The 23877-nt window shown below is 29.5% G+C and overlaps 2 protein-coding genes across 2 annotated transcripts in view; both read left to right on the top strand.

Annotated features, from left to right (window-relative positions):
- Positions 1-23877, top strand: part of LOC121129636 (insulin-degrading enzyme) — a 123858-nt gene that overhangs the window by 51476 nt on the left and 48505 nt on the right. The window lies entirely within an intron of this gene.
- dUTPase (Deoxyuridine triphosphatase) overlaps positions 10037-23877 on the top strand; it is a 98117-nt gene continuing 84276 nt past the window's right edge. Inside the window, exon 1 of the mRNA XM_071893514.1 lies at positions 10037-10048. The gene's annotated coding sequence lies outside the window, so the exon portion shown is untranslated. The remainder of the gene's footprint in view (positions 10049-23877) is intronic.

Genomic DNA, 23877 nt, shown 5'->3' with positions numbered 1-23877 from the left:
TTTAAAAAACGGTCTAGGCGTGATCACTTATTGCTCTCTACAATAAAGGAAATTATAGTCACAAAAAAAAATTATAAAACATCATAATCTTTTTTGTTCATATAAGTATTTTTTGTAAAACATGTTATTAAAATAACATATAGATTTTTTTTTTTTTGATTCATACGTGTTTAGAAATTGCAATTGTGCTAGAGATAAAGTTGAACCAAATTTGCTAAAATTTTGTACTTATGTTCTATTGAACAAGGGGGAGTACCAAAATTAGGTTCCGCTGATTCTGACAAGGAACTCTAATTTTGGGGGCAACTGCATCATTCTAACATATATAGCGTTTGCCAGTTTTTTAACAATAACTTTTTAGCACATGTGCAGATGTTGCTTGTTGTATTCGCGGCTAGCCAGAAGTGTTTGGCGTCAGTTTATAAGAATTTCATCGATCAGCAAAAAGAGACATTGTCTTTGTTGCGATCCACACCGGACGAGACAATGTTGAGAATGCAAATTTCTTAAGCTTGTACACTGTAGAGGATGCAACTTGAAGAGTCTAACCGTCATTATGAATCAACAACAAAGCGTGCTGATCCCAAGATGAGGTCATACTGCCAGACAGAGCAGGACTTCACTTCAAATTTGGAAAAAAAAATGATAATGAGCCATCCAAATCCTAGACGATCATGTCAAGGCCTGGATTGAGAAAGGTACACTTGAAAGGCAATTCGACTCTTCTCCATGCCACACTGCAAAGACAACTTTGATCTGGTTGTCAATAGTTTATGTCCTAGATGGACACAGTGTTTGGCCTCCAAGCTATTGGACCTCAATCCCATTGACTTCTATGTGTTGGCCGAATTTAAGCGACACACTAACATATCCTCCTGCAAAACCAAATACAAACTGATGTCCAGGATCTCGGAGGATTATCCAAAATATACTAAAGGAGACTGTCATCATGACCTGCTCTCGTTTCCTAGGGTGATACGAGGCACTTATTGATCCCAAAGGAAATTATATTGAACAATATTTTTTTTTTTTTTTTTTTTGCCATTGGAATTTTCTTAAAATTTGATGATTAGGAGAAAATCGATTTAAAAAAATAATTTTGCTACTTGTTAGATAAATGTAACACCCTATATAATTATTATTATTTTTTTTTTTTCAAAATACTTAACATTGCTTTAAAAAATACATATTACAGACAAAAATAATTTTTACGAGTAACACTTAATTCATCATTACAAATATATTCCATATTATGTCTTTATAGACATAATTCATTCTCATTATACATATCAAGTAACAACAATCAAACATACATAAAAACAGCAACGTACTAATATAAATATAACTCTTTAATTAAAAATATTAAATTGTAACATGCTAAAATGAAATTATACTTGAATTCATCAAATGAATAATTGGTTCATTTCATTCAAACAAACAGTTTTCATTATAAAGAATAGCTGTTAATTTAATGGTGGGTTCAGAAGTAGTTATTGTTGTTAGACAGTTTATTTTCACGATGGGCATATCTTATTGGAGCCGGGTCAGTTGGAATCTTAACTGTACATATTCGAGTAGATTTTGTACCCACATCCAAAAGCAAAATTAAACAGATACTTGTCTCGAATTTTATAAGAATTTTACAAAATGTTCGGACCTCAATAAAATATTTTACTGATTACTAATACCGAAACAATGAACAACCGAATGGTATTATTATTATAGTAATATTGGGCATATTGTTAACTTTATTGTATTTTGCAATCTTTTCTCCGAAAAGAACAAAAAAAAAAGGCCCAACATCAAATGATAGTTACTGTATTTTTTTCAAAATGGAATTATTACACAAGGGAACGGTTGGGGGGAAATTTTGTACTTGCAAAATCAACAATTCAACGTTTGGTGAAAAAATTTAAGTCCACATACACGCTACATAATTTCCCTGTGCCAGTGAGACAAAGAAATGCACGAAGTGTAAAAAATATTACTGCCGCAAGTAATCAATTCAAGATGACCCAAATTTGTCTCTTACGCGCCGTTCTCAATCGTTGGGCATCTCTGTGACATCGTTGTGGCGAATTTTGCGAAAAGATCTTGGCATACACCCGTATAAGATCAAGTTGACACAAAAACTGAAGCCGCTTGACCACTTCAAACGTCGGTAATTCGTAAAATGGGCGGAAGGAAAATTCGAAAATGATCCTGATTTTCAACGTAAAATCATCTTCAGCGATCAGGCACATTTTTGGCTCAATGGCTTTGTTAACAAGTAAAATATGTGTTATTGGGCCGGAAAAATCCCACATGTGATTCATGAGGCGCCATTATATCCCCAAAAAATTACTGTTGGGTGTGGATTGCATGCTGGCGGTGTCATTGGGCCGTACTTTTTCGTCAACGATGACAATCGCCACGTTACTGTGAATGGAAATCGTTACCGCGCCATGACAAGCGATTTTTTTTTGGCCTGAATTGGAAGATATGGACTTGGACGATATGTGGTTTCAACAAGACACTTCACACACAGCAAATGTTGCAATCGATTTATTGAAGAGTAAGTTTGGTGAGGGTCTTATCTCCAGAAATGGACCAGTCAATTGGCCGCCTCGCTCGTGCGATTTAATGCCTCTAGACTATTTTCTTTGTGCTCACGTGAAAGCCCTGGTCTACACCAATAATCCGTCGACGTTAGAAGAGCTCAAAACAAATATTCAACGCGAAATTGCTGCAGTTTCAGCCAATTTATGCGGAAAAGTAGTCGAAAATTGGGTTCAACGATTGGACTTTGTAAAACGTGCACGTGGTGGTCATTCAAACGACATCGAATTTTATTCATAAATTAACTTAAATGTATTTTAACGGCAAATTAAGAAATCGTCGATATCTCAAACCGTTTTCGTTTTATTTAAAAAAAATGTGAGCGCTGTTAATGAAAACTCCTTTAGTAATTCGGGATGATTATTATTATTCAGAGTAATTTTCAACTCAATAAAACAATCCCTAAATTAAAAGTAGGATTTATAAAAACTATATCAAAGTTTTTTTGATGATTTAAAAGTTTTTTTATGATTAAAAAATGTTTTCATTGATTTTGTATCATGTTCTGAATTCAATATATTTCCATTTTTAGGCTGGAAAATGATAAAAACGACACTTTCCTTTAGACCCTTATAATTTATTCATAATACAGAGTCATCATAATTATTATAGTTTATATTATAGAAAAATATTCAAGTATAATTTAAAAAAAGATTTATTTACAAAAATGCATCTCCAAGGATTTTTGTTTAAGTGATTCTATTTTTTAAGGGGGTATACAAATAATAGTCAACATTATCATTATGGGTTTTTTTCACTTCAATGACAATTTCGTGACGTCATGCCTTGTAAATGAAAGATGGGTGCAATCGAAGGAAGATACTTCTAATTTGTTTATCCATCTCGACAGTTGTTGGAATTTCACAAGGGACAACGGGAGGATAATTCATGGAAGAAAACTACCAAATCTCATAAAGGAGTAGAGTGGAATCCTTCCTTGGGAATGAGATACTGGGATCGAAAGAACAAAGCGATCCATTCACGATGAGTAAGGAATTTTAATATTTCAAAATGGGATCACTTAAAAAATATATCATGTAACAATGTTTGTTTGTAATTAATTGTTTATTCTTTAATATATTAGAATATGAATTAATTTCACTCACTCGAACTTCCTTAACTATTGAATCATTAAGTGTTCACATTTCAATGGAATACCCGATACGTCGTACAAGTATAACAAAATTTACTTTGATTTAACAAATTAAGTTCTACCAGTTATTTAAACATTAATGCAAATATTATGCCCATTAATGTGAAGATCAAAGATATATTAAATCAATTTACAAAAATATACCTAACTACACTCATAAATTTAGATCAATTTTCTATTCTCTATATCTACATGGATACATATGAGTAGAGTTGTTAATTGTAAACAATTTTGCTAAGTACAAAAATTTGAAGAATTTTCTAGAGGTGAGCAACTTAGCTATGACATTCCATTGGATCATTAATGAGCAGAAACTATAAGAGAAATGAAATAAACACAAACACTACTCCGAATCTTGGAAAAATATGTGCAGGAATTACTCTATTTTGGATCCAAAGTTTTACTCTGAGTCACACAGGGACTTACATTTATAACTAAAAATTAAAATCTGGTATATTTTTTAGCTCCCCCATTTTTAGGAATTGGTAATCGGAAGAATGAATTTTCTTTTGCTACGCTGTTGTCATTACTATTTAACTCCTTTGAAGTGAACTTCCCTTTTTACTATATTCAATACCTGATTGAACATTCCTATGTCCTCATAAAGACGGAGAATAAACTTTGAGGATTAGTTGCGGAGTTATAATTGTAAGTCCTTTTTGGACTCAGAGTAGAAATGGTGATCGACATCGGAGTAATTCGTCCTTGTTGATATCCTTTTCTCCTTTCACTCTTGTCACAGCTAGTTGTAGCTGACCGAATGAAATGTCATCATAGTTAAGATCTTCTTTATCAAAACAATCTTCAAATTTTCGGGCTTACCATATTGATTTTCGGTTTCTTTTTTTAACATCCCCAAAATAAATATGATTTACATCACTACCCTTAACTCCATCTTTGTGTCTCTCCGTCATTCGTGAGCGCACTCATACTTCTAGCTTCACTTTATACATAGATTTTACCTCCTCAAAAATTAAAAAAATAGAATAACAGCTGCAGAAAATAAAAACACTGTTTAGATTTCAGGCTCAGCAACAACAAAAACTCGTACACTAATGAGGTTTTATTTGTATCATTAAGTGTCCCCACATATGTAAAACTGTTATCTCTTCAAAACGAATACATAGATTCTATCATAAATATTCATGTCCCACAACTCGACTTAATTTGACTATTTATTCATAAATAATTGGATCATCAGATAGTAATATCGTAATGGATCTATGCCGCTACGAGCTTTTTATATTTTGTTTGTGTGCTGTTGTTGTATTTTGCAAATAGGACCTCCAAAAATTATGTTTATATATAACAATGCTTATGATGATCCATAATCTAATAATAAATAGTATTGATATTATTTTTTTCAAAAATAATTGAATAAAACTACCATGGTAACTGTCTTTTAACATTTTATTTTGCAAGATCTAATGAAGGTATCAAACCAGGGGCGCCTGCAGGATTATATATATATATTCACTGGATTTTTTTGGCCCCCCTCCTTGTTTGGCTTGGAAAAAATCAAAATTAAATGGTACTTTATCAATATTTTTCTGTATATTAAAGATAAGTTTATTTAATAAATATTTTATATTACTGTTGTCTTCCTAGGTTTCTTTTCTGTCATTTATATTTCTTACAAATCATCATAGATCTTGTTATTGATTTAATTTCTCAAAAAAATTTCAAAATATCCAAGCTACGAAAAAAAATTATTTGATTTAATTAGTACATGTTAGCTATGTTTGTAATGACGACTAATATATTTTTGCTATTGGATTGTTATACTAGAGTAGCTAATGATTCTGAGTCAAAATATTTTCGAACTAGATTTAAAGAGGGTTTCTGCTCCAAGTTTTTTTTTTTAAATGTTTAATTTAGTTTGTTTATCTTTTATTTTAAAATCATGAAAGACAGATAAATTTAAGTATAATTAATTTAAAAAGCCTTGTTCTCAACTTAGATTCTACTAAATCTTGTTTCCTTAGTATCGAATATTTAAAGGCTATAACTTATATACCTGGTAATTCTACAGTAGACATGAATATATTTTGAAATTACACATCAGCTGCGGCTTTGTCTGCCTTACTTATGTACTTCCTGCTGTTGCTAAATTAACCCCAAAATAGTATAGATATCTGCATATTGGTTAGGGACTCAAAGTAGGCATTTGCATTAAATAATTTGGACAATATATTATTTTGTTGTACCTCAAACTTAAGATGCCTACCTAAAAGAACAATTATAAATTAAACGTTACTATAAAACAAATATTTCCACATACCGGGTGGGTTGTTGAAATCTAAAAATGACATACTTTAAACTTTAACAAGATATATTTCCTCTGTAGCCACTGGACATGTAAAAATAATATGTTGAGACCAGCTGTAACGCTATATTGTCTCCTCTAATCTTCAAATAACCCTTATGGCATCCACGATTACCTCAAGACGGTTCTAGAAGACTTGGCACATCGTTCTTATGTATTCTTTGGAAATATCAGCCCAGTGTTTGTTTAAAGTAGCCTGCATGGCCATGATATTTTCCTACCTAAGGATACAGGCCCTGGACACTAAACGAGACCAGAAAGTGTAGTCCAAAAGGTTGGTGTCGTGTGAATAGAAGAGCCATATTTTATTTGACCAGAAATAGATAGTATTTCTCAATCCTCTTTGAGCGGTTTTGGCAGTTTGGGCAGGAGTACCGTCTTGTTACAGGACACATTATCACCCGGGAAGTGAGCCTTCAGATTTTATTCTAATTTCATTTGTTTACCTTTTAGTTATCAAGAAGTGTACGGATCGGATCTTTACACGAGCCATTTTTTTATCACTTAAAAAAAGAATAACAAATAAAATTTCTACAGAGTGTTATGAAATGTTCAACAATCCTAACTTAATTTAGGCCCATCTCTGAAAAACTCACAGAACCACTCAATTTGCCAATAACCCAGTGTTCAAATTTCAGTCTTACACCCAGTAAATGTATTTATATTAGGGAAAGTCATGGCTTAATGATATTGACATAGTTTAAAACCACTTACTTGCAACATGAGATTATTGCTATATGTACGCATAAGGTAATTACAAAAAAACATGTCATAGAAAGAGCAGAAATAATTATTGTTGATATGAGTGAACAAAGTCTAGGGTTACCAAAAAGAAATATATTCGTTTTATGTTCCTTTAATTGGTAAAATGGAGTTACACTGATGAAGGACAAGTTAATATTAAAGTATTATATTTACTCCACCTGACCAATGAATTGTCTTTGAAGTTCATATGTTGTGTAATAGTTGTAACTTGTATACGCAAATTGTACATGTATTAAACTAAAAGTTAGATGAATAATTTTACATGAAGGATTTATTGTATTTGGGATGAGGATCAAACAGTTAATGAATATGCAATGGATGATCCAATACTACCTAATTAATCAAATATTTGTATTATCTGGCACATTATAACGTTCAAATGCACAAAGTTATATTACTCTTGAATAAATGTAATTTTAATAGATCAAAATGAAATAATAATTCTAAATAATATATGGTAATTAGAACGAACAATATTGATATTGAATAATGCATTTGAAGACGAAGAAATTGTAACTTTTACAGACATTGAAAACTGTACACAACAATATAATGCATATTTATTTATCTAGGAATGACCGTGAGTCTAACCTACACACATTGAGGGTAACATAATATTTCCTCTGCACGTTATCTACTGAACTACGTCTTTCATTAGGAAAATCCAAAAATTGAGTAATATCCGTCTGTCTTGGTATCTTGATTTCGCGGAAAATATGTAGTTATAAATATATTACTTACGAGCACAAACGTCAAACCTATTTGTACTTGTCCAAACTGGTTTTTTTTTTAAACAAATCATCAAAAAAGTTATTTACATAAGTTCAAATTTTGTTGCTAATTTGTTTATTTCTACTGTTTAGCCAATCATTTTTGAACTAGAAGAAGAAGTTCATGTAGATTGTTACTTACAACGAAAAACTAATGGAAACTAAAAAACATATGACAAATTTATTTATCAATAAATTGAAAACAATTATTGCCACTCCCCGCCCCTTTCTTTCAAATTATAAGGCAGAGGTGTCATTAAAGACACGCATTTATTGACATTCAATAAAAGTCTACATGAAAGTCTTTATGAAACAGGGACAAAGGGCTTATTGCCCCCTTTTTGAAAGGTAAAAACTGTTTGATTATATTATAAATAATTATATTACGTAAACTATCCTCTTAACTTTTTAATTAGTTTTGTCACACCTGAGAGCCTCTAGAGTCATGAATTTGTTGTCTGAAGGGTAGTCATCTGAGAGGAGACTAATTTTCATAGATGAAAATATTATAAAAATGGAAGAAGGCCCGCCCCCCCTTGCTATTTGCTAACTAAATACATGTTTTTATTTTCCAAAGCTGTTGTCGTTATTCTCATATTCTTGAAAGGAGAACCTATAACTTATAAGTATAAAGTAATCACTAGTGCAGGAAAAACGAAAAATAACAATAAGGGTTGGTTGTGGAGTTATGAGTAAAAGTACTTGTTGGACTCGAGTAGCATTGAGGAACGACATCGTAATAATTCCTGCCTATATCATTGTTAAATACTGTGTGTGTTTTTTGTTTATTGCCTTTATGAAACGTTGTGACAGCTATACTGTTTTTCTACCAAACATTTTTCAAATTATCTCGGTGACCACGTTGATTTTTGGTTTTTTATAACATACGAGCCTGTAACATATTTTTATCTCTACAAATTATAAATTGTATCTACGAGGCCAATGAGAGCAATTAATAGAAAAGAGAAACAAGATGAAAATGAAACTCAAGTAGTATTTTTTCCACAAGTCGTTCATATTTTACCCACAGATCTTCAAAAATGTAGAAAAAACACGAAAAGCTCTTATTTTTTTGCATAATATCCAAGCCAGATAACAAACTACCAAAATAAAAACTGAAGAACTTTCCAATGAAGGATACAAATATTTTTCTGAGACATGTAAGAAAACCTTTATACTTGTCGTAATAGGTCATGGCAATGCCGGATTAGTATAACTTTATTTAACGTTTGGCCCTTGCACAATATACATATTTATTTTGATTTTCTGGATTTTGAACTATAGATATTTGAACTTTTTCTATCAAAATTTCAGACTCAAAGGTTGAAATATAGATTTTCCTATCGTATGTTTACATCTAACATTCTCAGTACAACTTGTAAATTGTAAAAATAAATACCTGATTGAGAAATATAACATTTAAAAGAAAGTTCTGTTAGCCTTTGTTTGCTTACTATTAGCCTTGACAAATTACATGTATTTATTAAATATTTTATATACAAAATATTGAAATTTTAGATTATTTTGCTTTATCCATCAATTATGCTAATTCGACAATAATAATCAAAACACCAAAACAATCGTGACTCAACAGTTTTAAATATGAATAGTTGTACTTTTGTTGAGGCATTGATTTTCGGAGTACAGTTGAAATATTATTAGGGGTGAACATTTTGGAGAGCGGAAGGAGAAGGCGGGAGTGAGACATATGCTAAGTGATGAAAATCGGGTCCATATTTTAGCTTTCATGTTTATTTAGAGTCGGCAAACTGAAGAGGAAATTTCGAAACGGGATTGAACACTACAGTTTTTTATTTTCAGAAAAATTCCAAAAACTAAGCCCTCCCCCCCAAATATAGTCCTGCAGAGACCCCTGCATCTAAGCTCCCTCCTCCAAAACAATCTTCAAATTGTCAGGATATCCGTTTTGAATTACAGTTTCTTTTATTCACATGCCCAAAATACATATATTTAATCAAGACCCTTGTTAATGTCAGCAGCTTGTAACTCCTCAAAAAACAAAGCAATAACTTCAAAGTTATCAACATTTTATATTTATTGTTTTATTATTTGTGAATAGTTAATAAGGTTATAAAAATGTATAAGAATAGTTAACATAAAACATTTTGAATGGATATGATTGAAGAATGACATGGCAAAAGTTATAAAAACTATAATCAAAATATTGTGTTATGCATTGAATAGAAAGGGAATTAGTTTGGAAAGTTCTTACATGGGTGTAAGTTCACACACACTAGTTCATACAACTTAAAAACCTATAAAATAGGGAAAAACGAACGAATATTTTATTTATCTCATTTCTAATTTGGTGTGAGTAGGGAACAACACCTGAACCTTAAATCTTGAATTGGTTGAATCAAATAATATGTTTTTCTTGTTTTCTTTTTAACTAACTAAAAATATATAACATTGTAGGTCCCAAGTTGTGAAACATTTTGAACTATATTAAGAACTAAAAGTGTTACGAGTGATATCACTAACCAACTATCAAGTTATAGGAGGTCAATTGTTTATATATTTATTTTAGTGTTCCTTTAATTTGTAGCGTGGAGTTGCACCGATTAATTTTAAGTAAGAATTATACATAGTATTATAATTAATCCATCCGGGGACTATATAAATGGGGACTTACATCTTATTTTCATACTGTAACGAAGTCATAGCATTAATTCCGCTATATTTGCACACAAATACAAATCAATTGTACATTTGTCCAATGTTTTTCCTAAATTCTTGGCTCTGTAAGTTAACTCCTCAGAATCCAAAAGTTACTTAATTTTCTTCATCGAGTTCTGCAATATCTATCTACAACTATATTTTAGAATCCAAACATCCTTAGAAATTACTACGTTTGTTTTACTTATATTGGTTTTTAGATAAAGAAGCAGAGAGTAAAAAAGAGAGTCTTGCGGTAAAATAATACAACTCCCTGAATGGTAATATTATTTAATATAAAATATTAATATATTATTTATATAGAGGGTACTGTGACATTATTTTTTAGGCATGCGCCATTTTTTTAAAGAAATAGTTTAGTGGACTGTCACAAAAACTTGCGGTTAATATATTTTTTTAGTTTGATCATGTCCTATTGTTTTGATATTGTTCTTAACAGTCTTATTCATACCTTAAAGGGATTGAAATTAAGACAGTAACCATAAGTTTGTTTGTTTTTAAGATTAAGGGGACTTAATGAGATAAAATAGTCCATTATATCAAATAATTACACGCAATCTCAATTCTAGTCGCCCAACATTTATGATATAATTAGTGATGTGAGTGAAAACACACTATAGCCAGACTGGATAATTTCAAAATCAAAAACTATGAAAAATCTTTCCTTAATCATTTTAAATGAGCATCACATAACCTTAAAAAAATTTACCATAATATCCATCTAGATACATATGTCATCCTATATGTGGTTATTTAATAGTCGTTTCAGAACTCCATGATGACTCATTTATATTTCACCATATACCTATATTTAAAAATTTACATGATGTCTTTTTTATTATTTTGCAATAAGCCAAAAACAAAAAAGGGCTCAACATCAGCTAATAATTAGTTAATCCTTTATACAAATGGAACTATTTTTGAGTAATTGTAGTGGGGAATAATGGTTCATAGACTAACAAAAGCTAATTCAATTTCAACCAATAACGCTTAGAACATAAATAAGAGATACCAGTATTAAACAAATTGATAATTAACATGAAATAAAGAGTGTTTTTGATAATGCAGTTGTGTTTTATTGTTACGTATCACATTGAAAGCTTTTGTCAATATCAAAATAACATGGCCTCATTTTATGAGCTTACATAATATGTATAAATTGTCTTTTTAATATGATCTATTTGTATCATTATATTATATTAAAATAGGTTTATTCGACAGAATAATATCGAATATTCATATCGAATTTTGATTAAAGTACATTCAGATGCAGATCTACGATATATGTACATAGAAATTATTTTAAGATAACATAATGGACTGGCTAAAGATTTTCAACCTTTACAAATGAATGCAATAACTTCAAGTCAATATTTCTGAGACACTACATGTCTGAATTTAATGAAACTTGTTTTAAACTTTACATTCATACATTGAAATAACTAATTTACTTGATGACAGCCGATATCTTCCTCATGAAATAATAACAGCACTTCTTTATTAAGCTCACGTCCATGGTACCCCAGCACTCTTCAACGGAGGCCCACATAGCGTGGACATTGGGGTTACAAATTTACTGGCTTTGGACTCTATGTGCAGCCAGAAGGTAAAGTCCAGTGATTTCAATACTTAGCTATATAGACACACCATCTCCTTGGACCAGAAGTCAGTGTTATTCTTGAGAAAATTCTTGAACAGTTTTGCCAGTGTGCAGGGGCTCTGTGTTGCTGTAGCACCACCTATACATCTGAAAATGTTGCCCTCACCCATGGTTCTTTACCGTGTTCCTCACTGTTTCTTATCCACACCAAGATTCGTTGCAAAAGCTCTCATTGACTTGGTTGGGTCTGCCTCCAAACGATTCTTCATGTCGCTCTTCATAATCATCCGGGCTGTGTACACTGTGGGACTTGATATGTACACTTAGCAAGCAGACCCTTCCACGCTCATCCTCGGACAAATGAGTGCCGATAACCTATTTATGATGTCTCTTTCCGTAATCATCTTAGACTGGAGAGAAAAATGCAAGTAGTAAACACTGTAAGGAATCCGTTGTATTTCAGACCTTTTGAAATAAATGTCACAAAACACCTCAAGGAATAAGGTTAACTTTTGGTAAAGATTGAGAATCCCCACCCAGTATATTGATTAAATCTTTTATTTGTGAACAAGAAAGTTGATATAATTTAGAAACAGTAGTTATCTCAGGCTCTGCTAAGGGGATGGGTATGTAAATTAGGGCGGTTTACGTATCAACTTTTTTTCAAATTTCGATTACGGTTAATGCAGAAAAGTTGTGACATAGTATAAAAATTAACAATGCAAAATTGCATTGTCCTACGAGATCATCTTTAGGTCGCACATTTCGATCAAATTATGAAAAAAGACAAAAACCTTTTACATAGTTAATAAATATACTAAAAATATATTTATAGTTATTTTTTTCATTTATGGAATAACTTTGATGGGAATTTTTTAAAGTTACAACAAGTGTTAAATAAAGTTTTTTTTTCAAAAATTGTTCTAAGGAACAATAAAAGAGCAAACAGTTAGAAAAGTTTGATGATTTACGTATAGCACGCATAATTTTTTTTACATTTTCAGAAAGGAAAGATAAAGTTTTCCTAATGATATTCTCTCTTTTTGCTCCATCGGGTAGCTTTAAAGAAAAAACTTTATCAATATTTTTATAGCTTAGAATAATGTCTATAATAATTAATAATTGCAAAGCAATGATTATTTTATCATATTACAACTTTTTCGAGCTAACTGCAATCAAAATTCGAAGAATGTTGAAAAAAAAAAAACTACTGTAATGTACATTCAATGTATAATGATGTTAAAGATAAATAATTCAACTCTACCTATACATTTTTCTAGTAAATTTTACAAATGTTGAAGTTATTATATATGCAATTTATTTAATAGAATATATATATACTTTTTTAGAATTATTTAGAAGAAGTTTATTATAATATGTGAATGAAAAATAAACAAAATTTGCATAAATCTGAATAAATATATAAGTATGTTAAACCAAAAGAATTATATGGCAAATTTCCAAGAAATGCACATATTAGATACCTATAGAAACACTCTGCATATCTATTTTCTGATTAATAGGTGGGATATTTGAAGTGTATCGATAAATATACACATAATCAATAACAGTGAAACAAATCAACGTTTTAAGCATAATAAGGGGCAAGGACAGATGGTAACAGGACAAAATCCTCCGTAGGACAGAATCCTTAAACGAAAAAACTCTACCCAGATAATAAAAATTATATCAATAAACTCTATTTAATATAGAATTATTTAATAAAAAGTATTACTACTCAAATCAAATTGGAAACATTTTGCCTCCCATTTTTTAGTGTTCCCTAGTGAATATTAATTGATGTTAGGATTCAAGTTAGTTAGGAAGAGATTAAATCCTTACGAGATTGATAATTCAAACCAATATTTTTCAGTAATATTTTTTACCTTATTTCAATCTCATAACAAGAATACAAAGTGAATATATCAATACTTCCCCCCTCCTGCATCAGAATTAAAAAGAAATCATTTTAATAATCAATAATGCCATGTTACTACGATTTTATCATCAATGGGTTTGTAAATTTTTACAAAACAAATTTCCATTCGATATGAATCATTTTTTCAACAAGGTTATCGCAGAAGGAGCTCACAATTAATCAGTTTTTGTTTATAATCTGCAAGACCTTAACATGATTGAGTCATTATACCAGAAGAGCGACAAAATAAGTCCATCAGTTCAGATATGTGGGTTTTTTTTTTTATCCCTCAAGTTTTTATTTGTTTTGTTCGTGTCCTCGGGTCCATGGGGGATTTTTTCCACCAGGGTTTTTTATGTTAGTACCAGAGTATACAAATTGATAGTTTTTATAACTATTTTCTGCAAGGATACATAATAATTTGCAGTTCTTTCACATAATAGCAAATTAAAAATCTTTTATCATATGTAACAATATTTATAAATGATTTCATTCATCAGTTTTATTTAGGGGCTTAGAGATTAATATGTTTGTTAGAAGTTTATAATAATTGAGTTGAATAACATTCTAATTTCGACACATAATAATTGACAGATACTCTGTGAATATTCAAATTAGAGATTTGATTTACTATCCATAGTGGACCAATATTTTACTACTTTCGAGAGTTTCAACTTTTACTGTTTTTTATATAAGGAATTAGTGTAGAAAATCCAATATAGAGAGATGAAAAGCCTTGAGAAAAATTGTAGAGCTTCAAATTACACATCCTCCTTTTATGTTATTGAATGAAATTAAGCAATAAGTCAAGAGATTTTGTATTATTTGACTTATAAAATGATTAATTTTGAAAAAAAGATACTTATAAGTCAATTTCCAATGTCAATTTTCAAAAATTCTTTTAGACTATCACAATAATAATAAGTGAAGGTAGAAAAGGAGATATTAAATATAATTCAAGATATAATCTTAGAGAAAATATATTGAAACTATCATTTTCTTTAATATTATTCATTAAAAATGGATATATGTTCTATAATAAAAAATAAAATGCTATAAAGTTTTATGCCCCATCAGATGTGATTTTACAGCAATTTAAAATTTGAATTTTCCAAAACTATTTATTTCTCAATATTTAATTCATTGAATTAAAAATATACCAAAAGGTGAATACTTGTCAATAATTAGTAAGGATGCCATTTTCGTAAAGAAAAATTAGCACGTGGAGAAAGCAGAAGCGAGGTATAATAAAGTTAGTAATGAATTAAAACCGATGTTACTATCAACTTCCTATTATATAATTTTTTATGGGGGATAGAAAAAAAATGGATTTTGCAATAATTGGGAGAATCTTCCACATTTAAAATAGAACTAGTGTAGACAAAATATCAAAATTATATTTAAAATCATACATGCATATATACAGCAATTTACATCAAAGATAAATGAGAATTCTTATTTCAGAGAAAGAAGTTAGTTTTTCCTTTTCTAATCTTTAAAAGAAGTTTTGTCATTTATTAAATGGCATCCCTAATAGTTAATTGTATTAAAAATATACTAAATAATGTATTACATACATAAAAACTATTCTTACATGGGTATGCAAGTTTTACATATAACATTAAAAAAACAGTAAAACAAAAGAAAAACTGAAAACATGTACCTACAAATAAAATAAAAGATTAATTTGTAAAAAAAAAGTTTTAGTTTATTTTAGAAAATGAAACAAAGTAAATTTATTACTTTGTTTGTCTTAAAAAAATATAAATACATACATAGCCATTCTAAATCAATGAAATAAGCCAAAATGGTATTAATTAGATCGGTTAATCCAAAAACTTCAAAGGACAGGGTGTACCATAGAGAGTGTGTGCATGACATAGCGTTTCCGTACCTTCTAAAAATGTACATTGTATTTTGTTGTCAGCTATCGCTGTTTAAGCTTCTTTTCTCCTGGTAAGTTTGTTGAACATTGATTGCTAGAATTTGAATAAGCATTTTTTAAGTTGTGAACAATTTTCGACAATGATAAAATAATGATTCAATATTTGGTAGGAATTAGAAAACTATCCAGTAATTTTGGACTTTTTTTTTTGTTTCATTTTAGAGGAAGGGTACAAGATATAACAAGGTTACATTGTTTAAATTTATGATGTATCGATACAAAAGCAGGCTGGAATGGTTTTCGTGAAAATAGATCAGTAAGCTAAACTAATCGACTAAGTTCTGTTCTTTTAATTGTATTAAGATTTTTTTTTGATTTTTTGCGTGGAAGCCGCAGTTTTTAACTGTTTTATTACGTGTGGGACCCAAATTTAAATGCTAAATATAGAAAAAGATTGTCTTTGATTAATAAACTGCGACTTCTAAGGCATTCTATTTTGGATGAGGAGCTTTATTAAAACACTTACAACTTACAAAACCCCATAACCATAATATTTTGCTGATATAAGGTTGCATGACTCTGAACGAACTCCATTCTTATTTTTTATAAGTATGATATCGACTAAAAAAGTAAAACAAATGAAGTAGTCCCAAAAATATTATTCTAGGATATTAAAATCTTCTAAATGGGACTACTGGTGGTAGCGGCATATTTATTGGTTTGGTTATACTTTTTTAGTCATCCTCCCGTCCAGTCTTTCACAACACAAAACATCACTATTACTAAAGATATTTTTTTATATGTATTGATTCTATTTTATTAAATGAAAATTTTGTTGGCAATAACCAAGATTATTTTCATTTTTTATTTCATTAAGGGGTTAGACCCATCTAACATTTTCTTCCTCTCTCCTTTAATGTATATTTATAAAATTAGAAAGAGACCTGAATTACATAATTCAATATAAAATAGATTGTCCACATCTCATTTAATAATTTTTGTCTACATTTTGTCATTCGATTTTAATCTCTGTAAAGATCATGCGCTTGCTGTCCTCTTGACCCATTTTGAATGAATAAGACCTCATAATAGCCTGTAAAAATCAAATGATAATTTCTGATCAAGTAAAATAGCTAGGAAAATGAAGACCCTTTCTCCTCAACTTATGTTTTGTATCCCAGTCTGTGTTTATATTGACACGTCACATATACGTATCTTTTATTCGTCAATATTATTTAATTTTTACCCAAATGTAGGCAATTGAATGAGAAGAAAGCTATTAAGGCATGGAATTAAATTATAATGATTTTATACAATCAATTAAACTTATCACATTAAAATTAAAAACTTCATGTTTAGATTAATATTCATATATTTGAAAAAAAAGTTTACTCCTACAATAAAAAAATACTTATACATGCATTATTACAAGAAATACACAATTACTTTTCTTTTTATAATTGAACTAATGCATAAAAAGGGTCTGACAAAAAAAAGTCATTGCAGTTTCAAATATATACCTAAATAATGATAACATCAATATCTTAACCATTTCACAAAAAATATTATAAATAAACCAAGGACAGAAATATTATTTTCTTTCGCAAAAACATAATAGCATTAATAAAATGATTAATCACTTATACAATAAAAGAGCTTAAGAAAATTATCTTTAAGAAGATAATGGGGGGGCAGTTACAACATCGAAAAGATGAAGCAGGCCATTTTTTATAAACATCAAACAACGCACATTCCTAAAATTTATATTACAATTATATAATATAATGCAGACTACATATTCATAAAAAAATAATATTTTTCTCAATTTTTCATCAAGATTTTGAATAGAAACTGATCATTTTATTTATAGATTTATTCCCCATGAGTTGACATATTTTTATAAGAATTCAAACCCCACTCATTAAAGAGAAATTTGATATACAATGAAGCTCAGTACACAGGGGTCAGCTGCACCAAATATTACAACTCAAATCATTTTGTTTATTTTTCTTTATTTAATCTGTCATGATACGTTGAAAGTTATAATTTAAGACATTGAAGGTTATTACTATTCATAAAATATTATTGAGTCTACCTTTCATAATTTGATACTCATAGTAAGTTTTTCAACTGTTGCAATCATGTTGAACAGACAAAAAAACTACTTTTTGGTATAATCTCTAAACATATTTCATGAGAAGCAGACAAATATGCCGGGATGGGAAACAGACTCCAGACCCTTTTCAATCGTTGTTTTTTTTTAATAGTTTAGCGACTTTAATGTAAAAGTTTAGCTAATTTGCTAAAACCTTAGGTTGTTAGCATAAAATAAATATATAGAATTGAAGCATAAGAAGAAAGATAACTACGATGGAAAGAAACAGATTTTCTATTTATCTTCTTCTCCAAGGTGGCAAGAACAAGATATTTTCTCTAATTGACTCTTGATCACTCGTGATTGGATAATGTATGTTTTTACTAGCAAAGGGTTACCCGGCGTTGCTAGGGCCAAGGAGGGAGCAGAAAATCACAATCACAATATTTAAAAAAATTAAAAAAATAGTCAGAAAATACTTCTATATAACACAAATGCTAATAATTCTACATAATATGAACGTTTCTTAGTTGTCAAGAAACATTCTGATAATTCTAACTATCCTGTTATGATAATAACGATGGAGCGGGAAATGGACTATATGTTATACTACATATCATACTAATCATACTACATCAATCCGGTTACGTAAGGTAATCCACGAAGTTTCATCATAGCAACTCCCTCCCAAATACTTTTATTTTTGGCTTTAGTAACATTAGTAGGAGTATTAGGATTTTTTAAATATTGTGTTATAACTTCAAATAACATAGCAACATATAAACATGAAAATAATTGTCCAGATAAGAAGTCAATTTTTGAAAGGTTTTTAGCACCTGAAAAAAACGAAATTGAGATTTTCACAGATTTTTTTTTTTTTGCCCATAAGTTTTTTGATTTTGAATAAATTTAGAAAACGTAGTTTTTCGTATAGTTATTTTTGAGATGCAAATCATATACAAGTAACTAATATGTCAAGTGAAGTGTATATTAAAGTTTGAAAAAATATTTTTTTATATGTTCTGTTTTTAAAGTGAACTTATGTATTCTCCTGCGTAGTTTTTTTATCCGTTTAGCTCCCCTCCAGGACACTAGTGTAGTTATGTCTGGGGAAGAGAAATAACAGACAATTTTAGTACAGTTTTGTAAATAAAAATTATGAAATTATCTTTACAGATTTTAACACAAGTTTGCTATACCCAAATGTGGGCTTTTATTTTATTTTAGCCTTTTTATCACCGAATCAGTAATCTGGCACAAGTGGTCAAAGGAGCGCACCAACTAACATGTTTTTACTTTTCTTCAACTAGATAAATAGTATTTAGTCTAAAAACAAACAGTAGCCCACTCACCAATTTATAGTGGGGGCCAAGTGGATGAATGGATAAGTTTAATTAATTCATTTAAAAAAATATTTTTGTTCGGACGTTTAATAACATGATGAACTCGTTGGAGCCAATCCCGTTTTAAATTATTTAAAATTATTTCTGATTATCCCTTTGATATATTTTACTTTAATGTACATTTTTTTTAATTTTACATATATATGCCTCAACTGTATAAAACTTTCATATATAAATGTAAATATTTGTACTAGAACAGAATATATAAAGGGAGATAGAGAGCAAAAAACTATGGGGAACATTGTCCACATTGGATCCCTGTTTAGTTACTAAATTAGTCAAAACGGACACTTTTGTTTTTTGTCATTTATTTTTTTAATAATTTATTTTAATGTTATTGATTTCGTTTTTTTATTTTGTTATTAGCGAATAAGAAAAACATTAACAATTATCACCTTTGGTCAATTACCATATTTATCTAAAACTACTTGAATATCCAAATGGTTACCATTTTCTTCCGTAACTAAGAATCACCTTCCTAAGTTAATTACGCCTGATAAATAGCTCAGAAATGTTCAGTTCTCCATTTTAAATATATTTTTTGTTAACTATTCCCTTTTTTGTACAATTACATTGGGGGGGGTTCAGGTGAGATGAGCTTATCAAAAGTGTATTTCTTATAACCCAAATATCATTTAAATTCCTAGTGTATCGAATGAGGCTCATATAAATTATAAAGATTTATACAATTCTTTATAAAATCTTATTGTACCGAAATCTATCTTGAAACAGATAAAATAGGTTTTTTTAATTTGGATAAAATCCTGAATAAACAAGGAACAAAAGCGAGGTTCTTGACATTATTTATTTTTCCAACGAGCAAAGTAATTCAGGTACTAAAGGGAGTAACCCTTACTTTTTATACTTACATAATAATCATTTTGTATTGCTACATGATTAGGATCAGTCATGCATTCATTTTCATATATACCTACTTACATAATAAACTCAATATATTACTGGCTACATATATTGAAATTCTAAAAAGAGCTCAAAATACATACTTATGTACATCCACAATAAATTATATAAAGCAATTTAACCATTTCTTTTATGTAGTTACTATACATATATATTATTAGAGTTGTATAAAATATCACCTGCCGGTATGTAATATAAAAGAAAGCAAAAAATGACATGGTAATTTTTGCGATTTAGAGACTGTTTTGGAGAAAAGTAGCTTATGTAGTTGTAATGACGTTTTATTATATTATCTACTAGCAGCTGTGAGATGAAGGAAATGAACACAAATCCCACTCCATGTCTAGCAATGATGTAAACAAATATTAAAACGATGTCAATCTTTAACTAACAGAATCAAATAGGGACTTACACGATGGGCATCTGCAGGGGGTGGCTGAAGGGGTGTAGCTCCCCCCCCACAAAAAAAAAAAAAAAATCAAGCATTTTTGTTTTTAACTATTATGTTTTGTTCATGAAAGATTTATATTCTTAAAAAAAGATAATTCAGACAAATTATGCAGCAGAGCAAAAAATATAATATTTTAAAAAAATTTCTCAAAAAATTTTTTAATTTAATTTTTCAAATTTTTTTGTGTATAGTTGTAGATTTTGAAAAAAAATTCAAAAAATTTAAAATTTGAATTTCTTTTCAAAAAAAAATTAATTTTTTGTGAATAACTATGGGTTTTTGAATTTTCTTTCCAAAAAAAATAAAATTTGAAAAAAAAAATCAATAATATATTGTAAAAGTTTTGGAAAATAAAAACACTTTTTTCAAATTGTCAACTAGAAAAAACGTTCGGACACGTTAAGGTCACATTTTATACAATATGTAAATGAAATTATTGTTTAAAAGTTTTATAAGAATACAAAACAAACATATCTAAATAGTTGATATAATTTTTGGGTTTTATTTTTCATAGAATATGCATCGGAGAGCTACGTTTTTGGATCCATCCATTGCTATTCTAATGCATAAACTTGTAATACATTGAATGAATATTTAGTTTGAAAGTGCATGAATGTATTTGACATCTTTTTGGTTTAATACAAGTTTTTAATACTGCGTGTTGCCTTATAAGAGAAGGAAAACGATTCTTGAATTAGACATTTTTGCCGAAAGAATTTAAATAATTGCTCCTAGAAAACAGTATATACTGGGTGTAGTGCAAAAAAGTACACTTAATAATGTATGACTAAAGTACAAAATTTACAGGACATCAAATAATCTTTTCACTTCCATAAATTAGATAAATAAATAGCTAAAGCCGAAAAAAGAAACAAAAAGCTTTATTCTTGCATGGAGAAAATGGTGTGTTTTTTTTCTTCATCTTGATCAACAAATTCAAATTGATGAGCTTTTTGTTGAACCAAAACCTTTATATTGAAAAAAAAAGTCTAAAAAATTATAATTATATGTAATGATATACTGTGAGAACAGACTGTAGATGTTATTATTTCCTACTGACACAGTCATGCGTGTTATATTTATTATATATTTTTTGGTTTATGGAGTTTCAAATCACAATGGCTAAGTGTTTTCAATTATTTTTCATTTCTTTAATTTACTTTCAAACATACAGAGCATGGCGACAAATTTGGTTCAAAATTTTATTTATAATATCTTCTTGGTAGCAAATATTAGATACCCGATTAATATGCCATAAAAAAAGCATTTTAGCTATACAATGTGAATATATAGTTTGTCATGATGACACGGTTACATTAAGAGCTACAGAAAATTTAATTCCATGAACAAGAACACAGTTCCACCTGCATCATTATTTTGGTAACAAGGAAAGGCATAATATCCAAAAAGGAAGTATCTAAGTTTATATTTATACCCTTGAAAACGATACTCAAAAGCCATTGGAGGCACAACGGATCCTCGAAAACCATTGCCGTGGCTTAAAACTAACTATATATAATCACATAATAGTGCCCAACCCCTTAATATAATGACTATTTTGTGATAGCGTATCTAGAATATCACACCAATAGACCTCCTCATACCGCTCAAGTATTTTTGGTAAACTAAATCAAGGAGGAGATGTCCCATATGGACAGAATTATGTAAAGAATGCGTACTTCTTAAAGAAGCAGGATTGAGAATATTTTTGAGACAGAAGAATTGTTTTTTTGAACTGAGTGGATGCAGAAAATTAATTACCTTGACTATTGTTTTTGGTTTTTTTTAATAAAAATCATTAAATAATGATTTTAATAAATTTTCTTTGTACTTATTTTGTTGTCAGACCCAGTAAACTTGAAATCTTCCTAACAGTAAATTTTATACCTCTAAACAGTGTTTGTCAAACTTTTAATCACTACAGAGTCAAATAATTTTGTGAATATCTTGCAGTATATAAAATATGCTTAATCACATGTTGTATTATTATTGATGTAAGCTCTTGCAGAGCCTATGACGATGTGTTGTGGGTCACAATGGACCCGGTTGGAAACAGTTGTTTAAAAGAATTATTTTGTATATAACTATGTGACAAGTAAAAATATTCTCATAACAATAGAGAAACTTCATTATCACTTGATTATAGTTGGTTTTTTCTCTTTTTATCACACCATTATCATTTTATTTTTATAAGAGTGTCTAAAAGTGTTTCTTTTGTGTCATTAAGAATAGAAGTGAAAAAATGCACATTCGAGTATGTTCTAATTTTTTTTTTAAAGAACCTTAGACATCAAAATATGTTCCCATAAGCTATTTTGATTAACAAAAAAAAAATGATGTTGTTAGTATTTGTTAATAAGATACATTCATTTGTGAAACATGTTAGATATAAATATTCTTGTTTTTTTTTTTTTTGTTTTTTTAAGGTTAAACATATGTAGATTTAAAAATATCACGATATGAATGTTGTAGATCATTCTACAGCTGCCCAAAAGACAAAAAATATAGAACCCACTATAATGAATTATGGTCTCCAAATTTCTACCTTTTAAGAATAGGGGATTTTTGAAAGCAAATAAAATTAATTTAAGGAAAGCGTTCAATTCCCTTTTTCACGATCATATTTTTCGGGCAGTTAATCTATTTTTATCAAAGTGGTTCTTTAATTTAGTTAGAACCCTCCTTCTCAATAGAACATATACTGTTACGTTGGAGGGAAAAGAGAGTCCTCTTATATTTTTTGAATGTATCTGTGCTCAAGGATGTCTCTTAGTTCCTTTATGTTTGTCATGACTATTAAAGACTTGGCTCTAAATTTAATTTTTTAAATTGAGGGTTTGGGATTCATATTACTAAGTGTAAACATTTAATAGATCTATATTCTACTGAGCTTATACTGCATATATGAGGCTTAATTCTGAATTGCAGCTTGTCAAAAGATTGGAAGTTGTGTTGTCTTATTTCAGAAAGTTTGCCAGGAAATCTGGGTTCAGCCTAAATGATAAAAAGACTAGTATCCTCCCTATTAGGGTGATATCTTACCGATAATATGCCCATTGGCGGTTGTCCAGTGACTAACATTGTTGTCGTGCTTGGGATTGAATATAAAAGGAAACGGAGGCTAATTAGACTAATAATTCCAAAATTACGTTGCAGTGTGTGTAAGGGAACCTTCAGACTCGTTTTCCCCTTCTCCTGCGTCGTTTATAGTTTTTAATTAGCAAAAAACTACTTCATTGAAGATATAACATATTCTAATTGTTTGTGGAACATATTGGCACAAAAATGAGTCAAT

Source organism: Lepeophtheirus salmonis, chromosome 14 (assembly GCF_016086655.4).
Source record: "Lepeophtheirus salmonis chromosome 14, UVic_Lsal_1.4, whole genome shotgun sequence".
Classification (NCBI taxonomy): domain Eukaryota; kingdom Metazoa; phylum Arthropoda; class Copepoda; order Siphonostomatoida; family Caligidae; genus Lepeophtheirus; species Lepeophtheirus salmonis.
The sequence above is the reverse complement of the archived record's forward strand: the minus strand, read 5'-3'. Positions and strand labels throughout refer to the sequence as shown.